This window comes from Balearica regulorum, chromosome Z, assembly GCF_011004875.1.
Source record: "Balearica regulorum gibbericeps isolate bBalReg1 chromosome Z, bBalReg1.pri, whole genome shotgun sequence".
NCBI classification, from domain to species: Eukaryota; Metazoa; Chordata; class Aves; order Gruiformes; family Gruidae; genus Balearica; species Balearica regulorum.
In genome coordinates this window covers 76,625,834-76,652,333 of record NC_046220.1, presented here as the reverse complement: position 1 = coordinate 76,652,333, position 26,500 = coordinate 76,625,834, and the positions used below count along the sequence as shown (strand labels likewise).

The following is a 26,500-nucleotide window of genomic DNA, read 5'->3' as shown; positions in this document are numbered from 1 at the left end:
GCTCCCTGGTGTATGCAGGGTATTTTTTCCCCTTAATTATACCACTGCCCTTGAACAGCCTGACTTAAGTGTAGGATGAACAGAGGAGATATGGAACTGCATTTTAGGATATATGAAGCTCATTTAGACCAACAAGTGGGTTGCAGTATTTGGCTGTGCTGGCACACACAGTGCTGAGACTGGGAGAGAAGCTTCAGCGAAGGGGACGGTGCAAGGGGAGCCAGCTGCCCTTGTGACACTGGGTTTGCAGCTGATGCAGCGGAGCAGGGTTTTGCTTATGCTGTGGCCTTGCATCTGAGGGTAGGGATGAAATAGTGATGATTACTTGGGAGGATCGGCTTTCCGCTGAGCAAGTAGGTGGAAAGTCAGGCAACAAAATTAGCTGAATACACAAACAGTCTGGGCTGGAAGAGGTTCTCTCCCCAGGGAGAGATTAAGGCATGTGGTGTCTTACGTAGCAGTGATGGCCTGTGTGCTCTCGCCGTGCCTTGGCGCTCTGAGCTGACAGTTGTTGAGCTGTTGGCTTTGTGCTCTGTCCTCATCGCTCCCAGCTCCTTTCCGGTGACCAGCTGGGGTTGAATATCTTGTGACACATGCTCAGCCCTCCTTGCTGCTCTTTTCCCACAGGCAGTTGGGTGCGCGGCCCCAAGCCCTTCCTCCCTGGGATACTTGTGCTCAGCTTTGCATCTTGCTGGGATCCATATGTGACTCCCAGGGTGTGAATGGTGCTAGGGGAGAAGCAGGACTCTGCAGGCCCTGTGCCATTGTTTTGTACCAACTGAGCTTTTAACCACAGGGGCTATACCCATGAGCATCATATGAGATTTCAGAAATAGCTTTGATTGCAGTCAGACAACCTCCCTGAGGTTCTGGGTGCTAATGTCAGCACACTGGGTCCTGGGCACTGAGCAATGGGCAATCTCTCTCAGCCCCTTCCCTACACACAGGATTGCAGAGGGGAAGAGACGGGTGCAGCAGAGCATAGCAATGAAAATCTGCACGTCCTCAGTTGTTTGTCTCCTGGAAGTGTAGAATCAACAGGATGCTGTTGGCCCTGGCAGCAGGCTGGTGTGCAGTGATTTTCCTTGGCTCACTATAGCCGTGGTCTCTGTGGGAGACTGTAGCTCACCAGGGCCCTGCAGGCAGTAGCTCAATTTCCCATGCAGGTCTGGTAATATTCTACCCAAATTCTGTGAAAGGAAAAAATAATAATTTGTTGTGTGTTTTTTCTGCAAGTGGGTCGTATCTGCTGTTCACTGTCAATAGACCTTAGGAAGTGGAAACTCTTTTGCAACGAACTTGATGCAGGAACCGAAAGCTTCCAGCAAAGCCTCAAGATTATCTTATTTCTGAGAAGGATGAGAGCTCTTTCCCCAAACCTGCCTAACAGGATGTAGATAAACACTTGGCAAGGTCTGGACGTAAAGTCCCTTGGTGGGTCAGCATTCACAGTACATGGCAAGGAAATAAGAGGCTGAAGGTGTCTCAAGTGGCATTGCAAATAATCTCTTTAATTCTGCTTTTAATTTATGTCTGCTAATGAGCAGGGAGGAGTAGCAGAAGTCTTAAATTCAGCTCATGTAACTTGGAAAAGAGAATGAAACTTGAGAGCCGCCAAAAAATAACAAGGATGTGAAAAGAGTGTAAGGAAACTATAACCTGAGAGGATGAGAAATGAAAACTGCAGGCTACTGCAGGAGGGGGAATTCAGCCCTAAAGTGTAAGGACTTTGGATGTTTCCTGTGCTGAAAGCATCAGGCTTCAAGAGTTTTGCAAATGGAGTACAGGGGCCAGGTTTCCTTGTGCAGGGCTTGGTGTGCCCCATGCTGGGTTCCCATCAGCTGCCTGGCTCCAGATGTGCAGTTGTCCTGCACAGGCAGGAGTGGGGATGGGAGGAGAGGTCTCTGGTGGTCTCCTCCTTTGGTGTGCATACCTGGGGACTCCCCCTTGCTCTGGGGCATAAGGTGGGCATCAGTTAATAGTGTGAGTCTTCCACATGCTTGCAGATAGCAGCTTGGCCTGGTTCTCCAGCTGTTTTAAAATAAAAGGGTCACCCTGACTCTCATGCTACTTATTTGGCAACATTTAGCACAGGGCCAATAACATTGGTGTCTTGTAGCTCCTTTGCCGTGGATGCGTGTCACCAGAAAAGCAATAATGAAGGAGTAGGAGGTGTGAGATGAACATGCCTGCGTTTTCTTTTCCCTCTGTCTTGCCCCAAACTGAGTCTGGGAAACCCTTAGGAGGTGCCTTGAGATAGAAATTACATGCTGCAGAGGATTGGAACCATTTTCTGCAAGGCCCAAAGATGGTATAATGGCTCTGGTACTGACAGCCAAAAAAATCTGGGCTGTGCAAGTTGGGGCGGCTTTTGCCCTGCCTCCTCCAGACCCACCAAGTGGGGCAGGGCTTTGTAACCTGGAAACTTAAACCAACAATTTGTTTTCTGGCTCTTCATGGTCAAAGTTGGACAAGGCATGTTGAGTTGCATCTCTTCTCTCTCATGTTCACCCGGAGACCCCAGCATCCTTGGCTAGTAAATTACTAGTCTAAACTTCTCCACAGCAAACTGCACGGTAAATAAATATTCTATTTTAGAAACCTCTTTCCCAGTTAAAATGACCCCCTTGGTACTTTCATGCATTTCAAGAAGTCGGAACAGTTCACAATTGAAAACAAGCAGTGTTTAGCTCCTGCTGTGAAGGGAAATAGTCAGGCACCAGAAAGACTGTCATTTTATCCGTGCTCTTACAAAAGAGGGTGTTACAGTAAACTTGCTTATTTCACTGAAGGAGAATTCAGCAGGCTTGACGGAAACCGGATGAGACAGGCACGGTAAATGGATTTTGCTGGCCGAATTGAAAGCAAAGAAACATGCATGTGTGGTGGCTGGTCAAGAATTGACTGTATCGTGCAGAAACCAGGAATGAATTAGGGACAGAGAATTAGTGAGCTCTGAAACATCTGTCTAGCTGTATTCAAGGTCCTGTTCACCTGTGGTATGCCTCCGATGGCAATTCAATGCAGCAGGCGGGGTGGCTCTGTTTAACTACCTTGCTGCCTTTTAGCTCTGTATGCGTGCTGGAAGGATTAGGGGTGCCTGCCTGGGGTCTACTTGAATGGTACTGTTGAGGTTCAGCAAGCTGCAGCGCTGGGTTAGGTCTAAGGCAAGCTGAAAGGTCTTCCTCTGGATGCAGCATCCTGGGGGCAGCATCCCATGTGCTTGGCACCAGCTGCTTGGAGGTGGCTGGGAGCTGGTGGGGACCATTGGGGTAGAGCAAGGCAGAGGATAGATGTCTCCTGGTGGCCAATCCCCAGGGCAGGAGTGGTACCCAGCCCTGCTTGGGGGAGTTTCTCCAGTGTTTCCCCACCTTTTAGGGGAAGGATTTAACTCCCCAGTGACCACTGTGTGGGGATCGCAGCGTTTCATCCCCTGCTGGCACAAAGCATTTGCTCCTTGTTCTTGCTGCAGCACTGACAGGGGCTGTCCTGATGAAGTGGGACCTATCCTGTCTTGCTGACAGCTGTGTAGAGGGCCAGGATGATGGAGTACAGCATCTTATCTGTGACCTCTTCAGCAGTGGCTTGCTGCCAGTAACACAAGAGCTCTTGTCCTGGTGTCCTGCAGGCTTTTGTCTCTCTGAGCAAGGCTACTTGTTGCACCATTATAGCTACGAAAAAGGACTGATGCTGTCTTCCCTCCTGGGGACACAGGGGAGACTCTGAGCTTCAGTCCCTGGGGGGTGACCAGGTGGGAGCCCAGCAAGGTGGTGGGCAGCACAGTTGGGTGCACTGTGCTCCCCCCAACCCAGTTGAAGGAGCCTCAGAGCTCTGGGGACTCTGGTTAGTGTGTGAGGACAGCTACAGCAAAACAGCCTTTCTGGTGTTATCCTAAGGTAAACCAGCTTGGCAGAGAAAAATCCAAATGCCAGAATGAAATGTCCTCCTTAATCATACCCCAGCATGTTCCTCTAGCAGAGGTTATTCTTTCCTAACCAGAAGTGACATTGGCCAGGTCCAATGCACAGCAGAGAGCTTTTGTGTAGCAAATCTGACCCAAAGTGTTAGGAAGGTGGGCTTAGTTCTTTCACATTGGCTGTCCTGCCTTGCCTGCAAGCAGAGGCAGAAACATGCTCATTAATTTAAAAAAAAAAAAAAAAAAAAAAGTGCTCTGCCTTTTGGCGGTGGCTCTATTTACTTTTTTAAGGAAAATTTATATTCTCCATCAGTATAAATCAGGAACAATTGCCAGTGCTGTGTCCCTTGGCAGGCTGCTGAACCTCAGATAGAGATGAAGAGCAGAGGGGTTTGAATAGGGGGCTGCAGTAACCAGGTAAAAACTAAAGAAAAAGGCAGGGGCTCTCAGGATTTGGGAGGCTGTTTGGGTACAGGTGGCCTGAGAAGTGCCTGTTTAACATTAGAGCAGTATAACCTACATGGTAACCCATAGAGCATTTTGATATGTGGGCTGATAATCCAGAAATGACTCTTGGACAGTTGGTTTGCATTTTCTAAGCATTTGAAGTTAAAACACCTGGAGTCCCTCTGGATCACTGATCTTCTGTATGAGGTGCAAACTGGAGATGTGCTTGGACTCAAAGCCTTGATTACCTGGATCTTGCTTGATTGCTTGGAAATGGCTGGACCTAGAAGCCTCTTTCTTCTGTAGACAGATGCTGGCTGCCTCTGTGTGTTGGTTAGTGACACAGACCAGCTCAGCATCATGGTTAATGTTAACTTTAAATGGAAGTCCCATACTTCAGGATGAGGATTGGACGGAACCAGATTACACTGATCTCAGTGGCAAGGGTAAACTCAGTGTATTGCCTCTTCCACCAAAAATTAAATCCTTCAGCTTTTGAGTTATATCAGCAGCACTTCAATTTTGCAGGAACATCAGTGTCCCTCTTGTTCCCAGTGTATATCTTGGTGCTACACAGTTCTGTGTGGTCCGCTTTCTTCTGATCTTGTCCTGTGCCAGCCTCCCCGTTGCGCTCCAGGTGGCATGGCCAGTGCCTGACTTTCCCCTTCCCTGCCTGGGTGCTGCCTGCCTCCCCCTGCCTGGCAGCAGGCAGCTGGCTGCCCCCTGAAGGGAAATGGAGCTTGCTTGCCTGGGGCTCCTAGGGCACCTGGAGGCAGACAACGCCTTGGGGAGCTGGAGGGCTGTCACTTTCCACCTGCTGTGGTCTTGGCACAGGCTTGCCATGGAGCCACAGCTGCTGTGGGACTGGGGGGAGGCTCTCTGCTTTACTGAATGGTTTGTTTTCTCTTGGCAGCCTCCTTTGCTGGCCCTGGGTTAAAGCCTTTGACCTGGTGAGGTCTGGAGAAGCTGGCACTCTTTGTGAAGCATGCTCTGGGAAGGGCATCTCTTAGCATTGGGTTGTGGCTGCTCATTACAAGGTCACAGCAGGATTTTTACCTGGTGGCAGCACGCCTGGGCTCAGCAGCCTGGCAGAAGGCTGCCTGGACCCAGAGCTGTGTTTATACAGCTGCTCCAGTGGCTTTTGCAGCATCTGCTGAGGGCCGTTCTCCTGCCAGCACCAGAGGCTGCTGCATGGGCTGGCAGAGCTACAGGTGTGGTGGTGTCCGGCTGTCAGGTCGTGTCCGGCTGTCAGGTCATGTCCTCTCTGAGTGTCTGGCTCCTGCACTCTCCTCCTGCATCAGAACGACAGGCAGGAATCTGCCCGGACACCGTAAGAGCAGGTCTTTTTCAGCGTGAACTCCCTCTGTGCCCTTCACGAAATGTCCTAATTTTATGTTAATGCCTCCACACACTTCCCTGTTCTTCTCTAGCAGGGTTGGGGCCCTACTGCCCCACACCTCCTGATTTATTGGTTCTTCCTCACCTCTCCATCCCTTTGCTTAGATCCCCCACCCCAGCCTGGCGGTGCCCTGGGGAGAAGCATGCATCTGGGAGCAGGTACCAGACAGCAGCGGGATTAACAGACATGGTCCTGGTGCATCCCAGCCTGTATCAGTGCCGCCTGCAGCTGCCACCTCTCCTGCCAGCCACATGCTGCCCATGGCTGCCATCTCCTGTGGGTGAGCGGAGGCAGCAGCGGGCATGGGGTGGTCATCAAGCGCCTTTTAGCAGGAGGCCAAGGCTGTTTCTGGAAGCTAGGAGGACAATGAAGGCGCTGAAGCAGCCAGAGCACGGCCGGGGGCAGAGGGGGACAGGCAGGCAAGGGGAAGCCATGCAAATGGGGACTTTGATGTGGCTGCAAGGAGTGGGGCTGGAGCATTGTTCCTATCACATCACATCAGTTTCACATTCCTCATGCAGGAGTGATCAACGCTTTCAGGGCCAGACAAAAGAGCGGGGAGATGAACAAAAGCGAAGGGGGGGGCTTTACCTACTGCAGAATAGAGGCAGAGGATGAATTGCTCTCTTGGCAAGCCGTGGAGATGGACTGGCGGTTGCTGTGCTTTAAAGCACCAGCTTAAAATTTTTCTCTTTTATTTAAAGGAGAAAAAAAAAAGGTAGGAGAAAGGGTTTCCTGTGTGCAGAAGCGGGGATAAATAAGATAGTGTGACAAGTATCTGTGGTTGTCTTACATTCCCTTGCCAGGTCTCCCCAAGTGATGACTCTCAGCTTATCACAGAGGTGCATTGTGTCCTCTTGAGACAAGGGGCTGTCAAACAAGGGTGTGACCCAGACTGCAAGGTGAGAGTACTTTTAAGGGAACCTTCTCCCAAAATTAACAATGTAAGTGGGTTTGAAAGGGGGCTGGCCACAGACAGCTGAGGACTGGGCTGTGCAGACCCAAGGAAGGTACAGGGGGAAGAGCTGTGTTGGTGGGAGCTGTGGGTTATCCCCAGCTCTCCTGGGTGTGTGAGGAGGAGGAGGATGGAGGAGATGAGCCACTTCTCCTGACTGTTCTGGGGATTCTGCATGTCTGCAGGGGAAGCTTGGTGATGTCCCTTCACTGCGCTGGCTTGTGATGGGGCACAAGGCAGAATGTGGCACAGGGTGCCCATGACCACGTGTGTGCCCATGTGCGTGTTTCCATGCTGCCATCTCATCCTTTGCTGCAGCCTCAATGGCTGATCCTGGGGTCACTGAGTGCTGGCTTTGCTCACCTGCTTTTCCATCCCTGACCCCTCCTGGCTCTTGCCTGTCACTGACCCCTCTTCTCTCTTTGAGCATGGGGTCCCTCTTCTGCCTTGTCCTTAGGTCCCTGCTTTCTCTGGTGTACACTGCTATCCACTTACCTCGGGGAAAAAGCACATTAAGCCAACTCTGTTTTTTCCTTTGCACGTGGTATCTGCAGTTTGGCTTTTGCCAGTATTAAGCGGAACTGCATCCCTCAAGGATGCTCTAGCCTCTCTCATCCTTCCCTAGAAACCTTTTTCCTCTGGAAGCACAAACCTTCAGCATCGTCCCCACCTTGCAGTCATCCCCAGCTCTCCCAGCCCCATGCATGGCTCCGGTGGCCCCCCCTTAGCCCTGACCCACAGCCCCCTCCCCTCTGTCCAGCCCCGGGCCTCTCTGCCTGAAAGGCTGTCAATCAGGCTGAATTGTCTGGTGGTTTTGTGATGTGGAAAGACTCCCACCAAGGAGTCAAGGGCCAGGCTGAGACCTTTAAACTCGATCCCATTTGCGTCTTAAATCAAACAGGAATCCAGGTCCTGGGATGGAGGGGGAGGTTTAAAGGGATGCAGAGGCTCAAAAGCCTCCACTGCTCCCCCCCGAGTTTTCCTGTTGCCCCTTCCCCACCTGCACTGTGGCCCTGGAGTTTAGGGCTTGCTTCCCTCTGTAGCCCTTTGCTCTGGGGCTGTGCTGAGAGGCTGGGGGTTGGCTGCAGTGCTTCCTTTAGTGCTGGCCCTTTGAACAAACCCCTGCTGCCTGGGGTATATGGCAGGGAGGGTGCTTTGCGCTGAGCTGGAGGGAGGGTTGAGGGATGTGCTGAGAAATGGAGGCTCTGCCCTGGGGATGGGGAGGTTTCAGGGATCTGCTGTTGGGAGCACACGGAGCTGGGGAGGTAGGCAGAGCTGTGCTCCCAAAGTCTCTGGTCTCACCAGTTTGTGGTGGCCGCTGGTGCATTGAAGGATGTGGGTGCAGAGCACAGATCTGTGGCTCACCGATGTCCAGCAGACAGTTGCAAGGCTAAAAGCAACCAGTTTAGCCTCCTCCCAAGAAGTACAAGCAAGCTTGACCTGTTTGGACTGTTGTCACTGCAAAGGGGAGAGTGCTCTGGTCCCTGTCTCCAGTGTGCCTGTGTCTCGGTGGCTTGAATCACACAGAGCCTGGTGCTGCAGGTCATCCACTGGTGTCCTCAGAGCAGGGACAAAAACCACAAGGCAGCATGTGAGGTGTCCTGAATTCCCCATCTACTACCGAAATAGGGCATAAGGGCAGGTGAGGAGGCTTAAACACCCTCTGTCTTGTCCCTGCTTGTGTGCAAAGATCATCTCAGTCTCCTGTGTGCAGAGGGAAGATCATCTTAAACAGCAGGTTGATATTTCTGTTTTTTTCCTCTAGAAGAGCGTTTGACAGCAGCAGAGCTAATGCTGCCTGGTTTCCCCCGGGGTTGAGCCCCGTCCCATTTCGTGGGGACTGCTAGGAGCCCTTGGGAGCACTGCTGGAGAGAGGAGGGAGAGCAGGGCTGGGTCGGAACTGGCTTTTGCAGCTCAACCCATGGGCTTTCTCTGCTTGCCTGTGAGCAAAGTATTTGCTTTTCTTTTTTCTTCCAACTTCTTTCCAAAGTCCACAGAGGTGAGAGATTTCATTTTGTCTTCCTGAGGGAAACTTGCAAATCTCTGTTCCCCTGACTGAGCTGTGTTTTCAGGAGAAGCCTGGAGCTGCCTTAAGATGTACAAGCTCAGAAATGTGGTGGCTGTGTTTGTTTTTGCATTCTGGGCAAAGCCAGTGCTGCTGCCAGTGCTAAGTAAATACAGAGCTGCCCTAATGAGCGACTGCAGTAGCCAGGACCATGCTTGCTGCTTGTGTGAAGCCAGATGGATCCGTCTGGGGACTTGAACAGCAGCCTTCTTGTGACTAGCAAAGGCAGAGCCACTGGCATTTGGATTACCAGCTCTCCTGTGCTTTTAACAGAGTGCCAATGTTTGACAAAACCATTAAGTTAAATTAAGCCCTACACATTTCAAATGGATTCGGAGACTTCTGGCTGACTTGCTATTAGCAGAGCTGTCTCTTCTCCCTTCTGTCTTTCTCTTTTTTCTTTTTTTTTATTTTTTTCCCTCCTCCTCCATTTAATTCCCTCTCATGTGTAGCTGGTTTTACTGCTCATATTTAAAAGCAACATGCTGGGACTCAGGGAGAGGCCTGGCATTGGGGATGGTACTGCTGTGAGCCCGGGCATGCCTGGTCCTGCTGTGGTGAGCAGGGAGGATGCTTGGAAGGTGTTTGCTCAGGGCAAACCCTGTGTCCCACAGAGCCTGGGCATGGGTTGGGGAGGGATGCTCCCGTCCCTGCAGAGCCCGTGGCTGTGCTGCTCTTGTCCATTGCCAGTGTTATTTATGTCACAGGCTGGTGCTTTGCTTGGCTGTTTCCAGAGAGTGGAGAAGGATGCTCTCTGCTCGGAGGGGCTTGCAGCGCAAGGGCAGGGGATAGCAGAGAGTATTGGTGGGAGCAGGAGTAGCAGGGTCTGTCCAAGTCACCTTGACTTGCCTTAGGCGAAAGTGAAGGGCTTTAAAGAGGCACAGGGTGATGACCTTGTAAATGGATGCATGACCCAACTGCTCCCCTGTGGTGTCAGCTGCTTTGTGTCCCTGATACTGCTCTTCATGCCTTCGGGGAATCACTGCAGCTGGGGGGTGGTTGCTGAGGTCTCATTTGCACAGCTACTTGTCAACTGTGCAAGCTCTGCTAGTCACTAGTGTTAGAAACGCTGTCAGCTTCCCCCTGCCCATCTAATGTAGCTTTTCCTGGGGCAGGAGAACCCCTGTGGGACCTCACCGTGGCTGCTGGTGGAGCTGTTGCTGCCCTGGAGCATATTTTGGGGGTGAGCTGTGGAGCTGAAGAGGTTGAACTGAAAGCATGAGAGGGTAGGTGTGGGGCACCAGCCCCCCTGTGCCACTAGGATGTGAAGGGATGAATGGTCTCTGCTTGGGGACCAAAGGCAGCTGCATCACTGCTGGAGTGTGAGTGGGGTCTGGTAAGCGGGAGAGTGGTGGCATGGAGTGAGCTTAAAGGCCAGGTGTAGAAAAGCACTGACTCTTACTGTATAGGAGTGAAGGTTTTCCAAATAGTAAATGTGCTGAGGAGGATGCGATGGAACTCATGGACTAGGGAAAAGATACAGTAGCTGTATAGTGGACCGAAGCTAGAAATGGCTTGCTGGTGTCTGAGGGTTGCAGCACTCTTACCTGCTGCCCTGTAGCCCTGGTCCATGGAAGCACATTGTGCCAAGTGTTGTCCTGGCAGACAACATCCCATGTAGCAGCTCCTGTTGCTCTGCTTGCAAGCTTCAAAATATTAATTGCAGATAATGTGGGGACTGCAAGCTTTGAAGAGAGCTGGGCTGCACTGCTGGAGCAGCCTTCCTGCTGAGCAGGTCACTACTCCTTGTACTGCAATGCCCTCAAGCACTTCTGCTCCTGTGCACCTCTTGCCCCTCGGTCTTTGCTTCCTGGCCCCATGTTTATCAGATCACTCTGAGATGTGCCCTCTTGACGTACATCTCAGTGCAGCTCCCCTCCTGCTCTCCCGGTCGTAGCTTGCCTGGAGAGGAGCCAAAAGCTGGAGGAGAGACTTCAGCAGAGGGACAACATGATTGGTCTTAGGTGTGCAAAGCTGGAGTGTTAAACCATGGGAAGCACCTCAGAGTGAAGACTTGGAGGAGGCTCAGCACCATGAAGCCTGCTCCCATTGACACCCAGCACACAGTGCCCATAGCCATCTCTTCCTGCTGGGTGCAACACCCTCTTACCCCTCCCCTCCCCCGCCATCAGTGTCTTATTTCTCTGGGTGCTGTTGTTATTTCCATGTTCATTAATTCTGATATGCTCAATTGCATCAGCTCGTTTCCAGGGACCAAGTGCAATCCTGAGCCTTCATTTGCATCCCCGCTGCCTAGCTGTTGCCCAGGCAATGCCAGGTGCTTTGACATCATTACCCAGCCGACTGGCATCCTTTCTGCCCCATTAACCTTGCCGTAATTGACTTCAAATGGGAAACTGTGTTGAAATGGCAACTGTTTGTATCGCCATGGAGCAGGGCTCTTTGTTTTTTGAAGAGAAAACTGTGGTTATAGCTATGACTAGATTTAGGAAGAGTTTCTTGCCCTCCAGGAAGCTGTGTAGTCTGGCTTGGTTTACAGTGTTTCCCCACCACCATGTCCTGTGTGAATGTGATGTCAAAACTCATTGGTGGTTGTCATCAGGGAAACTTGGAGGGTTTGTGAAGGAGAAGAATGGTATAGGAGATGCTGGGAGCAGGGGCTCTGTGCATGCTGGGGAAGGGAAGGTGAAGAAGAGCGTTCAGAGAGTCTTACTGCTGTTTTGTTCCCCTTGATGGGTGAGGAGAGGCAGGAGATAGACTCATTTTTGGAAACTCCCAGGGACAGAGTAGCAGACAACAGCCCAGTTTGGAGTATCTGATTGCCTATCAGGCACTGAGAAGTATCTTGACCCACTGAGCGTGGTAAAACACTGCAACAGGAGTGAGAGATGGGAAAGGTCCAGACTTTGAGATGCTCAGCCCTCACCCTGTGTGACCTGAGCTGGCTGGTCCTGCTCCTCGTGCATGGTATTAGGTTGAGATCTGGGCCAACCGATGTTATTCTACAGATCTGATCCTAAATCCATTCTGGTAACTAGCAATATTTTCTTTCTTCTTGGTTAAACTCTTATTTTTGTTGTTGTTTGTTTTAACTTAGATGTTGAAATAGCGTAAAACTTCTCTGGAGTTTTTCCTATTTAAAAGTAGAATTGGCTTTTGTCACATTTTCTTTTTGCCCCCTTTTGAGGCAAAGTCACTCAAACAGATGCTTCGCTACAGAATCTCTATCACTGAATTGCCAATTTCCATCAAGCTTCACTGTGCAGTTTTCTGTCAACTTGAGTCAATTTTATTTATTCACCTTCTGCTAGCACAGCACCATAGTCTCCAAGTCTTCCTGCATTTGCTCGTGACTTGTGGTGGATGTAATTCGTTAGGCTTAACTGAGCTGCCTGAGCAGAAGGGCGGTGTGAGAGTGGGTGGATGGAGACCTTGGAATCGGCTGTTTGATGGCCAAACCCAGAACTTGTCCTGCCCCAGCAGAGCCCCTGCACCAGGCAGGTCTGGCCAGCACGGGCAAGTGCTGTGCTTCCCTCTGCAAGAGAGGAGCTTCCCATGTGCTTCAAAGTTGGGACAAAGGGGTGCAATACTTCAAGCTTTACTGTCCCTTATTAAAGAATTATTACTCATTATATATTCATATTACTATTTAATTACTTATTACCTGTTACTTATTAAGAGAGGAGGTAATTCTGCACGGTTTTTCTGAGCTTTCCAAAAGGCAGAGCTGAGAAACTTGTGGCAGGAGGGGTTTCTTCAGCTCTAGGATCAAAGCTGACCTGATCTTTCCTGTCCAACGTGCGCTGATTCTTGCATTGCTTCATCTCCTTGTCCTCTGCAAGGTGCAGGAGTCCACATAGGGCCAAACAAAACAAAAACTTACTGCTGTACAAACCTTTAAGCATCGCTGGGATGTGGTGATGGGGAAGCTGTTCATCCCCTCCCAGCAAGAGGATCTTTATTTGAGGGGAGCCCTGGGGCTGTCACCCCCAATTGCTGTCTTATAGAAAAAGTCTAGTGGGGGCAATTGCTGGTGCTTGTGGGTGCTGACTTTGCATTTGCACTCGGGTCTGACCATCAGCTGGGAGAGCGTGTTTGAACCTTTGGTTGTCACAGTGGTTGGAGACAGGTCAGGGCTGGAAGAAGTTAAAAGTTAGGGATCCCTGGGGCTGGTGTGCACAGCTCAAGCTGGAAGCAGTGTGGCTGTGTCCCCGGGAGCTTTCCGAGGGAGCTCAGGCCCATCATATCGCAGCTGCAATCAGCGAGCTGTGGTGTGAGGGACACAGCTCTGCCTCTGTTTCCCCTAGAGCTAACAGAGCTTAGTATCAATTAGCAGCTTAATTTGTAATTAATAACTTGCTCTGTTTTTTTGAAATGGTTTGCGGAGGGGGCCGACACAAGAGTCTCATGCAGCCTGCAATGTGCTGCCATCAACAGCAGAGAAGTATCCTGAGGTTTGGGGGATTGGGTTTGGATGTGGATGCTGTTGGAAAGCAAGGAAACAGCCCTGGCAAGGGGATGTAATGCAGGCTGTCCTGCGGATGAGCCTAGGAGTGCTGGCTGATCATCCTGGGGCGAATCTTGCTTTAATCTGTAGCACTGTGATGCAGGGATCCATGCTGGGAGGATTTGGGCATGACTTGGGTCGCCCAAGTTGAGAGGGGCATGCAGAGCAGTCTGGGTGCTCCACTGTCCTGCCATGCCTCCAACCCCTCTGCGACAGCCAGCCCAGCAGTGCTGGAGGTTGTCCGTGTGTCTGGCGGGCGCTGCAAGGGGCTGGCAGGGCCATCACTTCCCTCTGCATGTGGGAGCTGCTCCAGCAGCACAGGTTGCTTGGCTGGATGGCTGCGTGTGTCCTGGAGCTGCAGTCCAGCTTGGGATCTTTCTTTCTGGGCTTGACATAGGTCATCTTCCTTGCAGCTCTTGGTGGGTTTCCCTTCCCTTTCCACATGCTTGTTACTTTCCTAGCCACGCCGGCTCACAGCAGTGTGTGGGGACTCCAGCCTGCTGAGTGTCTTTTGCACAGGGAGCAGCAGCCCACAGAGATGCGACCTGCCCAGGGCCACCCAGCAGGGATGAGCTTAGCTTCCTCATACCCCATGGCTATCTAATAGCAATATGGCTCTCAAAGTAACCTTCCTCATACCATCCCGCAAGGAAGAGCTTGATGTGATGATGATGATACCTCTGTTTTCCTACTCCCCATTCTGCTCCATCCTTCTCTGGCATGCCCACTCCATGGGAGCGGTCCAGAGGATTCCTGTCCTGTGCATTCCTCCCATCACTTGCATGGTCTGTACCTCTCACTTTTGTCAGCACCTCTACCTATGTTGTAGGACAGAGAAGAGCTGTGGTTCTTTTTCTTCAGCCTTTTTTCCTGAACAACCGGTTGCTGCTTCATTTTCTCAGAACCGTAAAAAAGTGACTATGACATGTACAGGGAGAAAAACGCTTCTATGCTTCACCTTGCAGAGTAGATGGCACAGAAAACACAAAGTGGATATGTGCAGCCATGGGAACCATGGGAGAGTGGTGGCAAGATGCCAGCACCGGGGGATGCTGTGCATCTACCTGGTAGGGTGGTACACTGGTGTCTGAGGGACAGTCAGTCTTATGTCACTCCAGCCTTATCTTCCCTTTGTGAATGATGTAGCTGGGTTTGAGTTGTTGGGTTTTGCTCCATTTCAAGGCTTCTCAATGCTCAGCTCTGTGAGCCAAGTGTTCCCTTAGCATTTGAGGCTCTCTCTGTGCAGGGAGAGATTTGCATCTGAGTTGCTTGGCATTCGTTCATTGTCCAGTGGGTCTCATATCTGAAAAGGTCGATAGTCAGGGCAGAAGCTGAGTTAATTTGCACTGGAAGACAGGCATGCTCTGTTTTACATGTTGGTTTCTTCTTGCAGAAATCCCATTTGAGGTATTTGTTCTCTTCTATTATTGAAGCCATGTTAGGGGGCATGGCAGCCTCCCTGCAAGGCTGGGAAAAGAGAGAGCTAGCCTGAAAGGTGCAAATTAAACCTGTGCTTTGCTATAAACAGCTATTGCACTGTTAACATGGACCCTTCTCCAGAGTTTTGATGCTCTTTGTCTGCGATTCAGAAAGAAATGTTTACCAAAACAGTCCTGTGGGAAGCAAAGCAGGCTCCAGAGCTCAGTTTGCATCTAGATTGGATGAAACGCTTCTAAAATTCAGGGAAAAAGTGCCAGAGGGCCTTTAACGCTCATTTGAATCAGCTCATGAAATGATCAGAAAGGACACGGCATTTCAATATAGCTTGCCTAGGAAGAAGGATGCTTGGGAAGAGCAACTGGGTCTGAGGGTCCCTGGCACTGCAGAGAACAAGGGAGGAGCATGGGGAGATGGCTGCACAAGATGGAGATGTTTTGGCCTGGAACTTGGTTACACAGACGCTTTGTTCTTCTTTCCCTTGGTGCCAGACTTGGGACCTGTGGGTCATGTGCTATATGTTCCCATGGTTGCTTCTTTCTGGGGTTGCCCCCCGAGCCCGCTGCTAGCTCCAGGAGTGTGCGGTGTTGTTGCTCCTGGCCTGTGCATCCCGGGCAGCCGTCACCACCGACAGCTCCCACCGACCATGGGCTCCCGGTGGGCTGGGACAGACACCCCAAAAGCACCTCTGTAGGAAAGACACCTCCAGCTGCAAATCTGGAGAAGCTGAAAACCATGAGAGGCCATAAACCCTGTTGGCTCTTAAGAAGCTGTCAGTGACTCAGTGTTCCTCTGTGCTTTGGAGATGGCATTTGCACAGTCCCCATCTCATCCCAGCCTGGGGCTACCTCTGAGGCCCCAAATATTCCTTTTTAATGCCCTGCAGCAGCATCGTTACAGCTTTGACAGGTAGAAGGTGATTGCTGCGGACTGGCATCAGCACTTAAGCTTTCCTTCACCTCTCCTTGCACCATGTCCAGCCCGGGAGGGAGCAGGGAGAGGCACCCATCAGTGGTGCCAGGGCTGTGCTGCCCATGGAGAGGCTGGTGCCAGTGGAGGGATGGCTGTGGGCTGTAGAGGGTTAAGCAGACATTGACAGAAAACAGGAAGAGAGGACAAAAGCAAGTCTGCTGTAATTATGTAGCATTTATTATTAATACGCTGGAATTGCTGGAAGCAGCCTCGGTAATGTGAATACTGATACAGAGGTTCAGAAGACAATTTAGCTCTCATCTGTCTGTTTATTAGCTCCCTCAGCTCTGGTAGGCAACGAACTAAAGCCTCATTTGCTACTGCCTTGTTGCACCCCTTCCTTCTCCCCCCAAACTCCTTGCTTCTATAAAGAAACCTGTTCTTTGTTCGTCCTCCTGCTGGGCACCGCAGCAACGCACAGCGTGATTCCAGACTTTCAATCTTTGACCTGAGCCTGCCTATTTGCAAAGCAGGGCCCAAAGCACGACGCTGGGCTGTAGAGAGCTGTTGCCTTTCTGAGTGCAGCAGGGATGCGGCAGATGCTGGCTTGGGATGTCCCAGCTCCCGGAGCGCAGAGGTGCTTGTCCTTGGGGCAGCAGCTTTAGCAAGACCATATTGTGTGGGCTGGCATGGGGTTGTGATGAGGGGAGAGGGCAGGGGGGCTATGTGTTGCTTTAGGAAGCTGGCTAGGAAATACTGAAATGCTGTTGGGGTGGAGAGAGCAAGAAGTCAAACCAGCTGTCATGGGGTGCAACAGGTTTCCTTTTTCTTCCGTGGCTCAGTAGGATCTGTCATTCCAGCTTCTGTCCAAGTTTCTCAGCTTCAGCTTGGGTTTTTTTCTGCATATCCCGAGCATATAGGACATCCATTCCCTTATGTATTATACCGTAGCTTAAAGAGGATTAAGACAATAGCAAATCTAAATGATGAATGATGTAGATTGCTCAGCCTCTGAGCCACCGGGGTTTTTCTTGCACACAGATTAGTCAGCTCAGTAGCTAAATATTGGGGCAAACAATATAAATCCATGCAGATAAGCCTCTCTAGCTTGAATAGGATAGAAGGATTTCAAAATGGGCTTCGACACTGCTCTGTGTCTTGTCACAGTGTCTGCGGCCGTGTCGCTGACACGACGGATGGGGAAGGAGGCCTGATGGCTGCTGATGCGCAGTCCGGGTGGCCGAGGAAATAAAGCATCCAGCGTTTCCCGGTCGATGCCGTTATCGGATACGGATGGTGGCAGGAGAGGGAGGGGATCAATGCCGCTTGCCTCCCTGCCACCAGAGCTGGCTGTTTGCTTGTTGAGACAGGGGGGAGCCTGATCCAGCCTCAGAGACAGCAGCCTGCAGTGAGATAACATGGGCTGCTAGGGTTTTATTTACTTAGAAGAACAGGGTGGTGAGGCTGGTCCTTGTCCTCCCTTCCAGCATCAATGCCAGGATGGTGCTGGGAGCCCCTGGGGAGCATGACCCGTAGGAGAGAGCTTGTACTGGTTTGGGACTGACACCAGGTTTTTCTTAAGCTCTGAAGCAGAAGGGTTTAAATCTTTTATTTATATGTCTGGTTGAGTCTGTCAGAGTTGTGTCAAGTATTTTTGACAAGCAAAAATGCCATTTGCTTCAGCTTAATGAAAAATGATTATTTTTTTTCCCCCCGGGAACTAAAAGAATTGTAGTTTCAATTGCAAACTCAAAAAGCTCCTCAGGAAAAAAAACACAACACACAAAACCAAAAAAACTTCAGATAGTTGTGATAGTTGGCTGTTAGAAGAGACTCTTGGTTGGTGTTTTGGGTCTGTGTAAAATGAGGGTCTGGAGAGCATTCAATCATATGGTATCTCCTTTTATGAAGCTTTCTGGGCATATTATTCTAATGATGTTTAATGGCACTGATTTCTTCATCTTAACTGAGTGTGTCTTTTCCCAGTCCCACATCGTTTTAATTCATTCCTCTCAGGAGAAGTACGAGAGCTGGGACTGGCTTGACTTACTGCAGACGAAGAGCCGTCCTGCCGGGTGTCTCGTCCCTCCCGGTGGGGATGCAATCCTCCCAGCATCTGGCTGTCTAAGGCTGACGGTTGTGTTGAGACAAAGATTGATCAGGATCAGGATTTGTCAGAGGACTTGTTCTCCTTGAATTTTCCACGCTCCTCTTGAAATCACTTGTTTTCTGCCATTTAGCAAGGAGCTGTGTGAACATCATAGTTTGGCCACAGTGTGTCTAGCCTGAGGTCCTGTGGCTAAGTCCTGTTTCCTCCTTCTTCCCTTTCCCTCTTCCCAGGCTGAAAAGTCTTGGTGTGCTTGGTGTGCTCTCATGCCAAAGCTGTTTTGTTCCCCTTCCCCTGTACATCTTGCGGTCTCACTAACTCCCTTTCTGAGGTGTGAGGACCAGAGCTGTGTGTGGTGTCTAAGTGGGAATTGCATGGTGGACTTGTATGGTGGCAACAGGATCTGGTTTGGGGTGCTGGACCCTGTGGCATAGCTCCTGTACTCTGCAGGACACAGGTATAAGCTCTGCTCAGAAATGCAGGGTGGGTCTGGGTCTGCATTTTATCTGGTGTCCTCACTGAGTGAGAACTGGGTTGAAATTCAGCCTGGGTCGTGGTTGGCTGTGGAGAAGGTCTGGGTGCCGCAGCTGGTACTGCACACTGAATCCCCCAGCTGGCTGGGTGGCATGGGGCTGCACCGGACAGGGCTGAGACACAGGATGCTGCAGGCATGGGAAAAGTCTTTTTTTTTCCTCTCTTTCTTTTCTTTTCCCCTCCTGAGATTCAGGCAAGGCCAGGTTTGCCTGAGCCCTCTTTGAGGACACATCTCCCTCCTCCATAACCTAATCCAGGACTCAGAAAGGGAGACCCTTGCTTACGTACTGGCTGGGAGAAGGCTAGGGCAGTGGGACAAGCCTACGAACACTCACCACTGATCCCACAGCTGAAAGGTTTGTCTTACGCATCCTGAGTCAGGATCAGGCTGTGTGACAGCCCAGTCCCCTGCCTTGTGTTGCATCCCCTGGGAGCTGTCAGGCGGCTGCCTGAGCAGTGCGGTAACACGGGTCTCGGGGATGCAAGCAAGGTCAGATGTCTGCTCAGAAATGAGATTGGCGATGATGCCACCGGTGCTGACAAATGGCCTGTCATTAATCTCTGACTCACGGCAGTGGAGAGGGCAGTGGTGGAAGAAACCCATGAGGTCACTCGCAGCCTTTCTCCCTGGGGAGCTGCACACAACTTCCACCCTGAATCTTTCTGGGTGGGGTGGGCACCCATCCCCAGGGATAGTGGGTCTCTTCTACACACCTACCCTGAGTGTTTTTCTGTGCAGATGTAGATGCATGGAATAACTCCAGTTTACCTGCAGTCAAGCATCTGGGAACTGGCTCCATGGTGCAGACAGTGCAAGCCTTGCACCCTATGTTGGGGACTGGATTTCTGCACATGGCATAGCTCCAGCACAGCAGTGGTACAAGTAGGAAGAAGGTTGAAACAAAGCTTGTGTTTTCAATGTGTCGCAATACCGTTGAGATACACGAGGTGTTGTACTGCTGGGAGACGCTGCAGGGAGCTGGGGGAGACCAGACCCGGGATGCTCCAGCCCTGGCTGTGCTCCCCCATGCCTAGGGCCAGCTCTGCTGGGTGCTCAGCCCTCTCATGGAGCAGCCTTCAGATCCTGTCTTGCTTTTTGAGTCTCTTTCCATGCTTTTAATAGAAAGGAAGTCTTTCCTCAGTTGCAAAAGACTCGTTAGAGGTTATAACCAAAACAGCCAGGACCTCCTGTGGTGCTGGACGCTGGTAGAGATGCTGCACTCACAGCTCAGCTACACTGGTGAGCTGCACGGGGCTGAGCTGCATTTTGGGGCTGCTGTTGATGCTACAAGTACAAGCTATGCGTACATGCAGGGGATAGGTGACACTCTCCTCTGAATTATTTGGGGTTTTTTAAATCTCTTTCAGGAGGAAAGGAGACACAGTTATTCCACCTCTGACTCCCTCCAGACACTTGGGCCTCCCGGCTAGCACTGGGGAGTTGATGGGCAGCAGGAGGCAGGAGCACACGGGATGAGGTTTCTTTGCCTGGAAGGGCAGAGGAGAAGGGTGCACTGATGGGGATGAGGAGGTGCTGGTTTTGGGAGTGTGAGGGCTGCCACCAGCCCAGGCTGCTGTAGCCGCAGTAGAGCCAGAGCTGTGCCTCCAGGATCCTCCCCCTCCGCCTTTGCTGAGCTACAATTTCATTTTTCACTTTTCTTCCATTCCCTCTTAACTGGAAGAAGTCCTAAATAAAGTTGCTGTCACTTTTATTTATGGGCGCAGAGGAAGAGACGGACAAAAAGCCTGTGTGCTCCTGACAGCTACAAAGCAGCCGGCTGTTTTTCTTTGCTCGCGTTGGCGAAGCGATCGATATGGGCGCAGGCGAGCACCCTCCTCGGGCACACGGGGCTCCCCTGTCCCTGTGCCTGGGGGTCTTGGGGAGGATGGATGGAGGGGGCTCTGCATCCTGGCTCCTGGCCATAGGGCTGTCGCAGGACCAGGCTTCTCCAGGAACACCTGTCCTAAAATCCTGGACCCCTGAAAATACAGATGCGTGAACTCGCCTGCCTTAAAAATCCATCACAGGCTTCTTGTCTCCATCTTGATTGGTTCCAGTGAGGTCAACTTTTTTTAATAACTTCTGGACTTCGGCAGGGAAAACTATTTCCTTCAGGAAATAATATAATTAAGGTTGCCTGACACTTCTGATTATAAGCCCCTGTCTTCAGTTGCTTGAAACTACGCCAGCCTTTAACCATTTGGACTGAAACTTCACATGTCTCTGCCTCCGGCTGAATTTTTTTGGAAAATTTTAGCAAAGAGGATTTTAAGCTGCTCTCAGAATGCAGTTTGGGGGAGAAAAAGGCATTAGTTTGTCCACATCTTAAAAAAAAACCACAAACCCAAAAAAAGCCCCAGAAAAATTCTTGCAGTTTTTATGCCGAAGAAACTCCAGTACCTTTGTGCTGTGAGACCGGGTCTGATAGTTATGGGGATGGTTTTCAGCCAGGTGTCAGGGATCTGCTATTGCTGACACCACGAAAATCCACCTTCCCCGCGCCAAGTTGCGAGCCTCCGAAAAATGCTGCTGTGTGGGTGTATTATATATAGTGTGTGCGGGGAGGTAGCGGCAGCTCTGCTCCCACAGCAGGAACTGTGCTGCTTTGAGCACATGTGAGTGCAAAACCTACACCCCAGCTCTTGCACGGGATGCCTTGCTGCTGGGAAACCGTGGGCCCCTTCTGCTGGTACAAGATCGACGTAGACTTGTGCTGGGGAGAAAGATTTTTGGCAAATGCTGTGTGTTTGGCTTTTTTTTTTGTTTTTTTTTCCCCCCCAAGAAGTGGTTCGGTTATCCCTTAGCCCTTGCTGTAGCATGCAGATGCATCATGTGGGACATGCAGCATGCAATGGACTCTGGGTTTCCCTCAGGGTTTTGCAGGGACATGTTTAAACAGTTAGTGCTTTTGTATTGCAGCGATTGCAAGTTCTTCCTAATTCGGCTTGTTGCTACAGAAATGGCCAAACCAAGAATATTTCTGGGGACAGCCCAGCCAAGCCCTATAAAGCAGGTGTCACACTGATCAAGTGTCCTGACTGTGGCATTGCTGTCAAGTCCTGAGTGATGTGGGGAGAGCTCAGGACTGGTGCAAGCCCTCCTGCCCCAGGACTTGTCCCTGCTCCGTGACTGGTGATGTTTGCTTCTTACGTGAGCCTGCCTGAGCTGTGGTCGAGGCTGGCCCCTGTTTTTGGGGCAGTGTAGCTCACAGATCCTCCCACTGGCTCAGCTGTAGCTCATGCCCTGAGCCAGGTCTTTCAGCTGGCAACCTGCTTTGAGCACACTGAGCTCCTCCAAGACCCAATTTGACCTCAATTTGGGGTTCTTAAAAAGCAAATCCATGCTTTGACTTCCATGGGGAAAGCTGGGCTGCTGGACCTGTGACAGGGATGGCTCATCCCATCAGGACAGGGCACAGAGGTAGCAGGAGGTGTCAGTCCTTTCCATATGAGCAGGTTCCAGGGATCTCTCTCAGCCAAGGCATCGGGATTTTGCACTTTGTACCCAGTATAACGTACTGTCCCTGTGAGAGCCGTGTCCTTACGGTTTGAGCAGAGGATGCTGCAAAAACCTCCCCAAGGGCGCTCGGTACTAAACCCATCTCTCTGTCCAGCTGCCAAGCTGGAGTGACAGCCCAGGCAGGTTGCTGCCAGGTGGTGATGAACGAGCCTTGCCGCTTGCTGTAGCCTGGTCTCCTCTATTCTGCTTCATCTGCGGGTAAAAAAAAAACCCACACAAAACCCCACAAAATACTAAAAAGTTGCATTGGCATTGTAGAGCGAGGAGAGGCTTGGTGGGGAGGAGCCCTCTCCCCTCCTTGCCAGTCACTTGTCAGCTCAGAGGTGCCTGGCAGAGCAGGTTTTGAGTGATGGGGCATTGTGGGTGTTGGGCTTGGGGCAGCTGGAGTTAAATTTGTTGGTGGCTGACACCTGACAAGCATGATAAATTGTGGCACACCATGCGCTGCTGGCATGACAAACGGTCCGCTTCCCTCCTTTTAAGCTCTGGGAAAACTTTTTAATTATTTCCCAGCGCTCTGCAAATGAGGGTTTCTCCATCAGGCAGCCAGCAGAGTTGGGGGGTGTGTGTTTATTTATCTAGGTTTTGTAGGTGAGTGAGGGATGGATGAGGGTTGTAGTTTGGGTTTCTGTAGCATCCTCCCACTGACTTGCCCAGGCTTTGGATGGGGTCCTGGGGAGGGCTATAGTGAAGCTCATCGGCTTGGGGTCAAGTACTAATTAAAGCATGTGGTGTTCCAGGCATGGAGTCACTGTCACCCTTGGGAAAGCGTCTCTGCAGAAGAGACTCCCAGACTTTCCTCTTGCCAGTGGAGTTTGGCTCCTATTTTTCATTTTTAATAATGCAGAACCATAAGACATTTTTTTCCTCTCCTCAAAGCACTTAAAAAGGAAGGGGGAAACAAAACAAGCTCAGCCACAAAAGCTAGATAATGAGCATGGATCTCAACTGATAATTTGTTTGTCTAACACAAAAAGCATATTTGCTGCTATAACTGAAGGCACCGCTGGTTACAGTAATGCTTCAGACTCCATCTCACTAGGCAGCATGTCAGATGTAGCACAGAAAGTCTCTCTCCCGTTTCCAGTCCTCGGTGTCTGTGCTGCAAAGCCGTACGTGCGTGCTTTCCTCTTCACACTCCTGGGTTCAGTCGGATTGGCCTCTCCCTGCACGGTTTAACACGTGTGTGAGGCTTTGCAGGATTAGGGCTTAGGCAGCCCAAGACCTCGTGGGCAAATGCCTTGGTGCTGGGCTGACGTTTTAGTGCTGCTGTGCTGTTTTGGCTGGGGAGTGTTGCTGTCTGTCTTTAAAGATCAGAGATGCCCCAAGCTGCTTTTTTTTTTTTCTTTCCCTCTCCCCTTTCATGTCTCTAAATCGAAATAATTAAGCAAATGCATGCTTTGGGGCTGGACTGTGATGCTCATGTGGGAGGGCTCTTCATCTAAACTAGTTTCATGTTTACATCAGCTATCTCCAGCTGTCAGGGCTGGAAAACAGATGCACCCCCTCTCTCAGTTGTTTTCTAAACCCAAAGAGATGGCAGAGCTCCACCTGGTAACCTGACAGGTTGTCTCTTCTGTTTTGTTGAAGAAAATCCCAGATTTGAGCGGCGAGGGTTGGTCAAGCAGCCAGAAGAATCTGCTGGACGTTGATGAGAAATTGGGGACGCTCCAAGGACTAGCGAAGACGTAAGAGGTGGGTTAAAACACTTGCTCACCCAGTTCGTCCTCGGTTGGTGTGCTCTGGTCCACCTGGCTGTGGTGAGGTTGCAGGACCCCACCTTTTGGCTGGGATGGTGTTTATTAAAGTGTGGCAAAAGGCTGCTCCTGGCTCTGGTGTGTGAGCAGCCCCATGGCTGCTATGCAAAAAGGGCAGATGCTGACAGTGGATATTTAGGTTGTAGAGGGCCAGGTTTAGATGAACAGCTTGGAAAATGCATGTGTCATGGACTGTGCATGGGACACTTCTCCACAGAGACCCCTCCTGCTTGAAAGTTCTTAGGGCAGCTCAGGAATGTGTGGTCTAACTGGGGTACGCAGAGGTCCTGTGGTGGCTGAACTACTCTGGAGCAGGTAAGTGTCACCCAGCCCTGCTTTGTGGTGGGAGGTGAGGTACCACCTCTCACGGACAAGTGCAACTTCAAGCTCTCAGGCCTGCTGGATGTTCTTTCTGCTTTCCTGCACTGGGGGCTGCAGCATCATGGATGTGATGAACTTCCCTGGGCTCTGCTGTGCTGAAAAGGGCTGCATCCCCTTAGGAGACTACCACCATCACCAGCCATGGTCAAGGGGTTGGCCCATCTCTGAGTCCTATTGCATATGTGCTTTGTATGTGGCTGTGATAACACAGTGTTGCTTTAAGAGAGATTTGGGGTGACCTTCTCCAAGCCATGGGGACCCTGGTGGAGCAGGGAAAGGGCCTGTGGATGGGGCTGCCCCATTTGGAGATACAGACCTGTGGAGCTGTGCTGGGGAAGCCAGTGCTTGCTGGTGCTGTGCTTGAGAAATGAAAATGATGAATTAAAATTTAACAAGTCTCTAAATGGCAGGCAAGGACATCTTAAGTGGGAATTGTCACCATTTGACTAGCACAGCCTCCCACTTAGCTAAAACTGCAGGGCTTTAATTACGTTGATCTTGGAAAAGTAATAGCTTATACCAAAGAGGAGAAACTGTTCGCCAAAGTAGCATGAAGTGTCATGAATTTTCCCAATGGAGCTCCCCTACCCTGTCCCCCCACATTGTGCTTCCCAGGGGTGTTTTGCAGCCCCTTTCACCCTGGATCAGCAGAGTTCTGTACCCTCTGAGCCACAGGCAAGGACAGAAATGTTCCCTGTGTGTAAGGCTGAACGTAGGCTCTGGAATTAAAAGCTCAAGGTTAAGGGACCACAGGGGCAGGCAGCACCTGATGGTGCCTCAGTGTGGAGCAGGCTGGGGTCTGGGTATGAGATGCCACAGGGATGCTGTAGGGATGCTCTACAGCAGCAAAACCTTGCCCTTGGCATTGCCTAGTGGTGACATCCATGGAGTGGTATGGAATAAGGGATCGCTTCCCTCCCCATCCTTGGTGTGGACTGGCCCACCCACGGGACTCCTCGCAACTCTGCAAATAGAGCAGCTCGAGAAGGGTACATCGCTAATAATACCAATTACTGTTACATGCTGGCTACAAGGTACGCTGGCAGTAATGGGATCCGGGGGGATGAAATGAAAGCGATATAATATGGTGAGATAAATTAGCGTTGTAAAATTAGCCATGGGTCTAGTCAAGGATCTGACAAATGTGTCGCAGCTTCGGTACAGGCTCTGAGCGCTGCTGAATTGGATTTAGTGGCCCAGAGCAAAGCAGATGGGAGCAAGGGAAAAAAGAGTTTATGAGGGGTCTCCGTACACACATGCTAACGGTTAACGCTGCTTGTTTCTTCCTTGGCTTTGCTGAATGATATGTCCCCTGGCGCCTGCTCGTATGCGGCAGCAGAGGAATAAAAGCCCAGCCCCGCTGATGTACTGTCGGAGTAGCTCGAGCCTGGCAGAGTGGTGGGAAGGGGATTGGAGGAGCAGAAGTAGGCTGATTCTCCTGCTAGCCTTGGTGCCTCAGCTTCCTTGCCCCAGGGCTTCCTCGCCTGGGTTTGATCCCAAAGCGAGCGTCGTTGGGGTTCAGGTGGCATGTGTGGCAGGCGTTTGCACACGTTTTAGCCTTGGAGGGAGGGCAGAAAGCCGGTTTCTGCTTTCTCTGTTGCAGCCTGACCTGTTTTCTTGTGCCCAGCCGGGCTCTGGGGCAGAAGGGTGGCTGGAGCTGGGCATCCTGCAGCACAGGGGCTTTGCCTGCTCATCAAGGGCCCACAACCAACTCTTCTCAGTCCAGATACACACATTATGCTTACTCCTCTGAGGCAGAGGGTGGAAGACGGGAGATGCTTTTTGTGGGAAATGAATGTGGCTGGTTCCAGTGGGATCCGCTTCCTGGTGGCTTGCTGGGATGGGTTCCACCGGAGGGAGGCGAGTAGTCCTGTCTGTGAGCGATGGATGACTGGCAAGAGCCTCTTACAGATTTGTAAATGCAGGCTAATTGCATGTTTAATGGCTGATGCATTACACAGGATCTAGGGAGGGGCAGGTATGATTTAGGTCTGGTTTGATAAGGCATGTCACATGGCTCACTTAATAGTAATAAAAAAGAGGGAGAAAAACTCTGAATATGCACTGTAGTGCTCTGCGGTGCAGCTGGGGGCAGGGGCAGAGGGCTTGCACAGGTGTCCCTGCTAAGGCCTCTCCGAGTTGTGCCACGATGGTGCAAGACGTATGGAGGGCGCATGGCAGACGTGTCTGCAGGAGGGCACCGGCTTGTCACATCCCTGGGGATGAGTTTGCAGCGGGCAGGCTGCTGCCCTATGGGGTTCTGCAGCAGCACCAGGTTGAGCAACGAATCCCAAGGGATCATCTCAGCACTGCCCTGAGCATCCAACGAGACTCGAGCAAACTTGTGTGCTGAGCCCATGTGCATGGAGACCTGAGGAGATGAGCTCCAGTTTGTGGGAGGTCAGCCTGGCCACTGCCAGCAGTCCCTGCGTTCTCTTGCTGCAAGCAAGGCAGTGGTGACATGTTTAGGGTATCTCAGACCCCAGCCAGCCCCAGGACTAAGTTGTCCTGGAAAAATCAACAGAGTGGTTAACTGTTGCAGAAGGAAACCCTTCCCTCAACTTTGCTGCTGGAGAAGTAGTGATGTGGGACCATGGCAGGG

General features: G+C 51.1%; 1 protein-coding gene across 4 annotated transcripts in view; it reads left to right on the top strand.

Moving 5' to 3' along the window:
- CNTFR (ciliary neurotrophic factor receptor) overlaps positions 1-26,500 on the top strand; it is a 212,000-nt gene that overhangs the window by 32,378 nt on the left and 153,122 nt on the right. For all 4 annotated transcript variants that reach the window (XM_075739638.1, XM_075739641.1, XM_075739640.1 and 1 more), the window contains exon 2: positions 23,351-23,455. The gene's annotated coding sequence lies outside the window, so the exon portion shown is untranslated. The remainder of the gene's footprint in view (positions 1-23,350; positions 23,456-26,500) is intronic.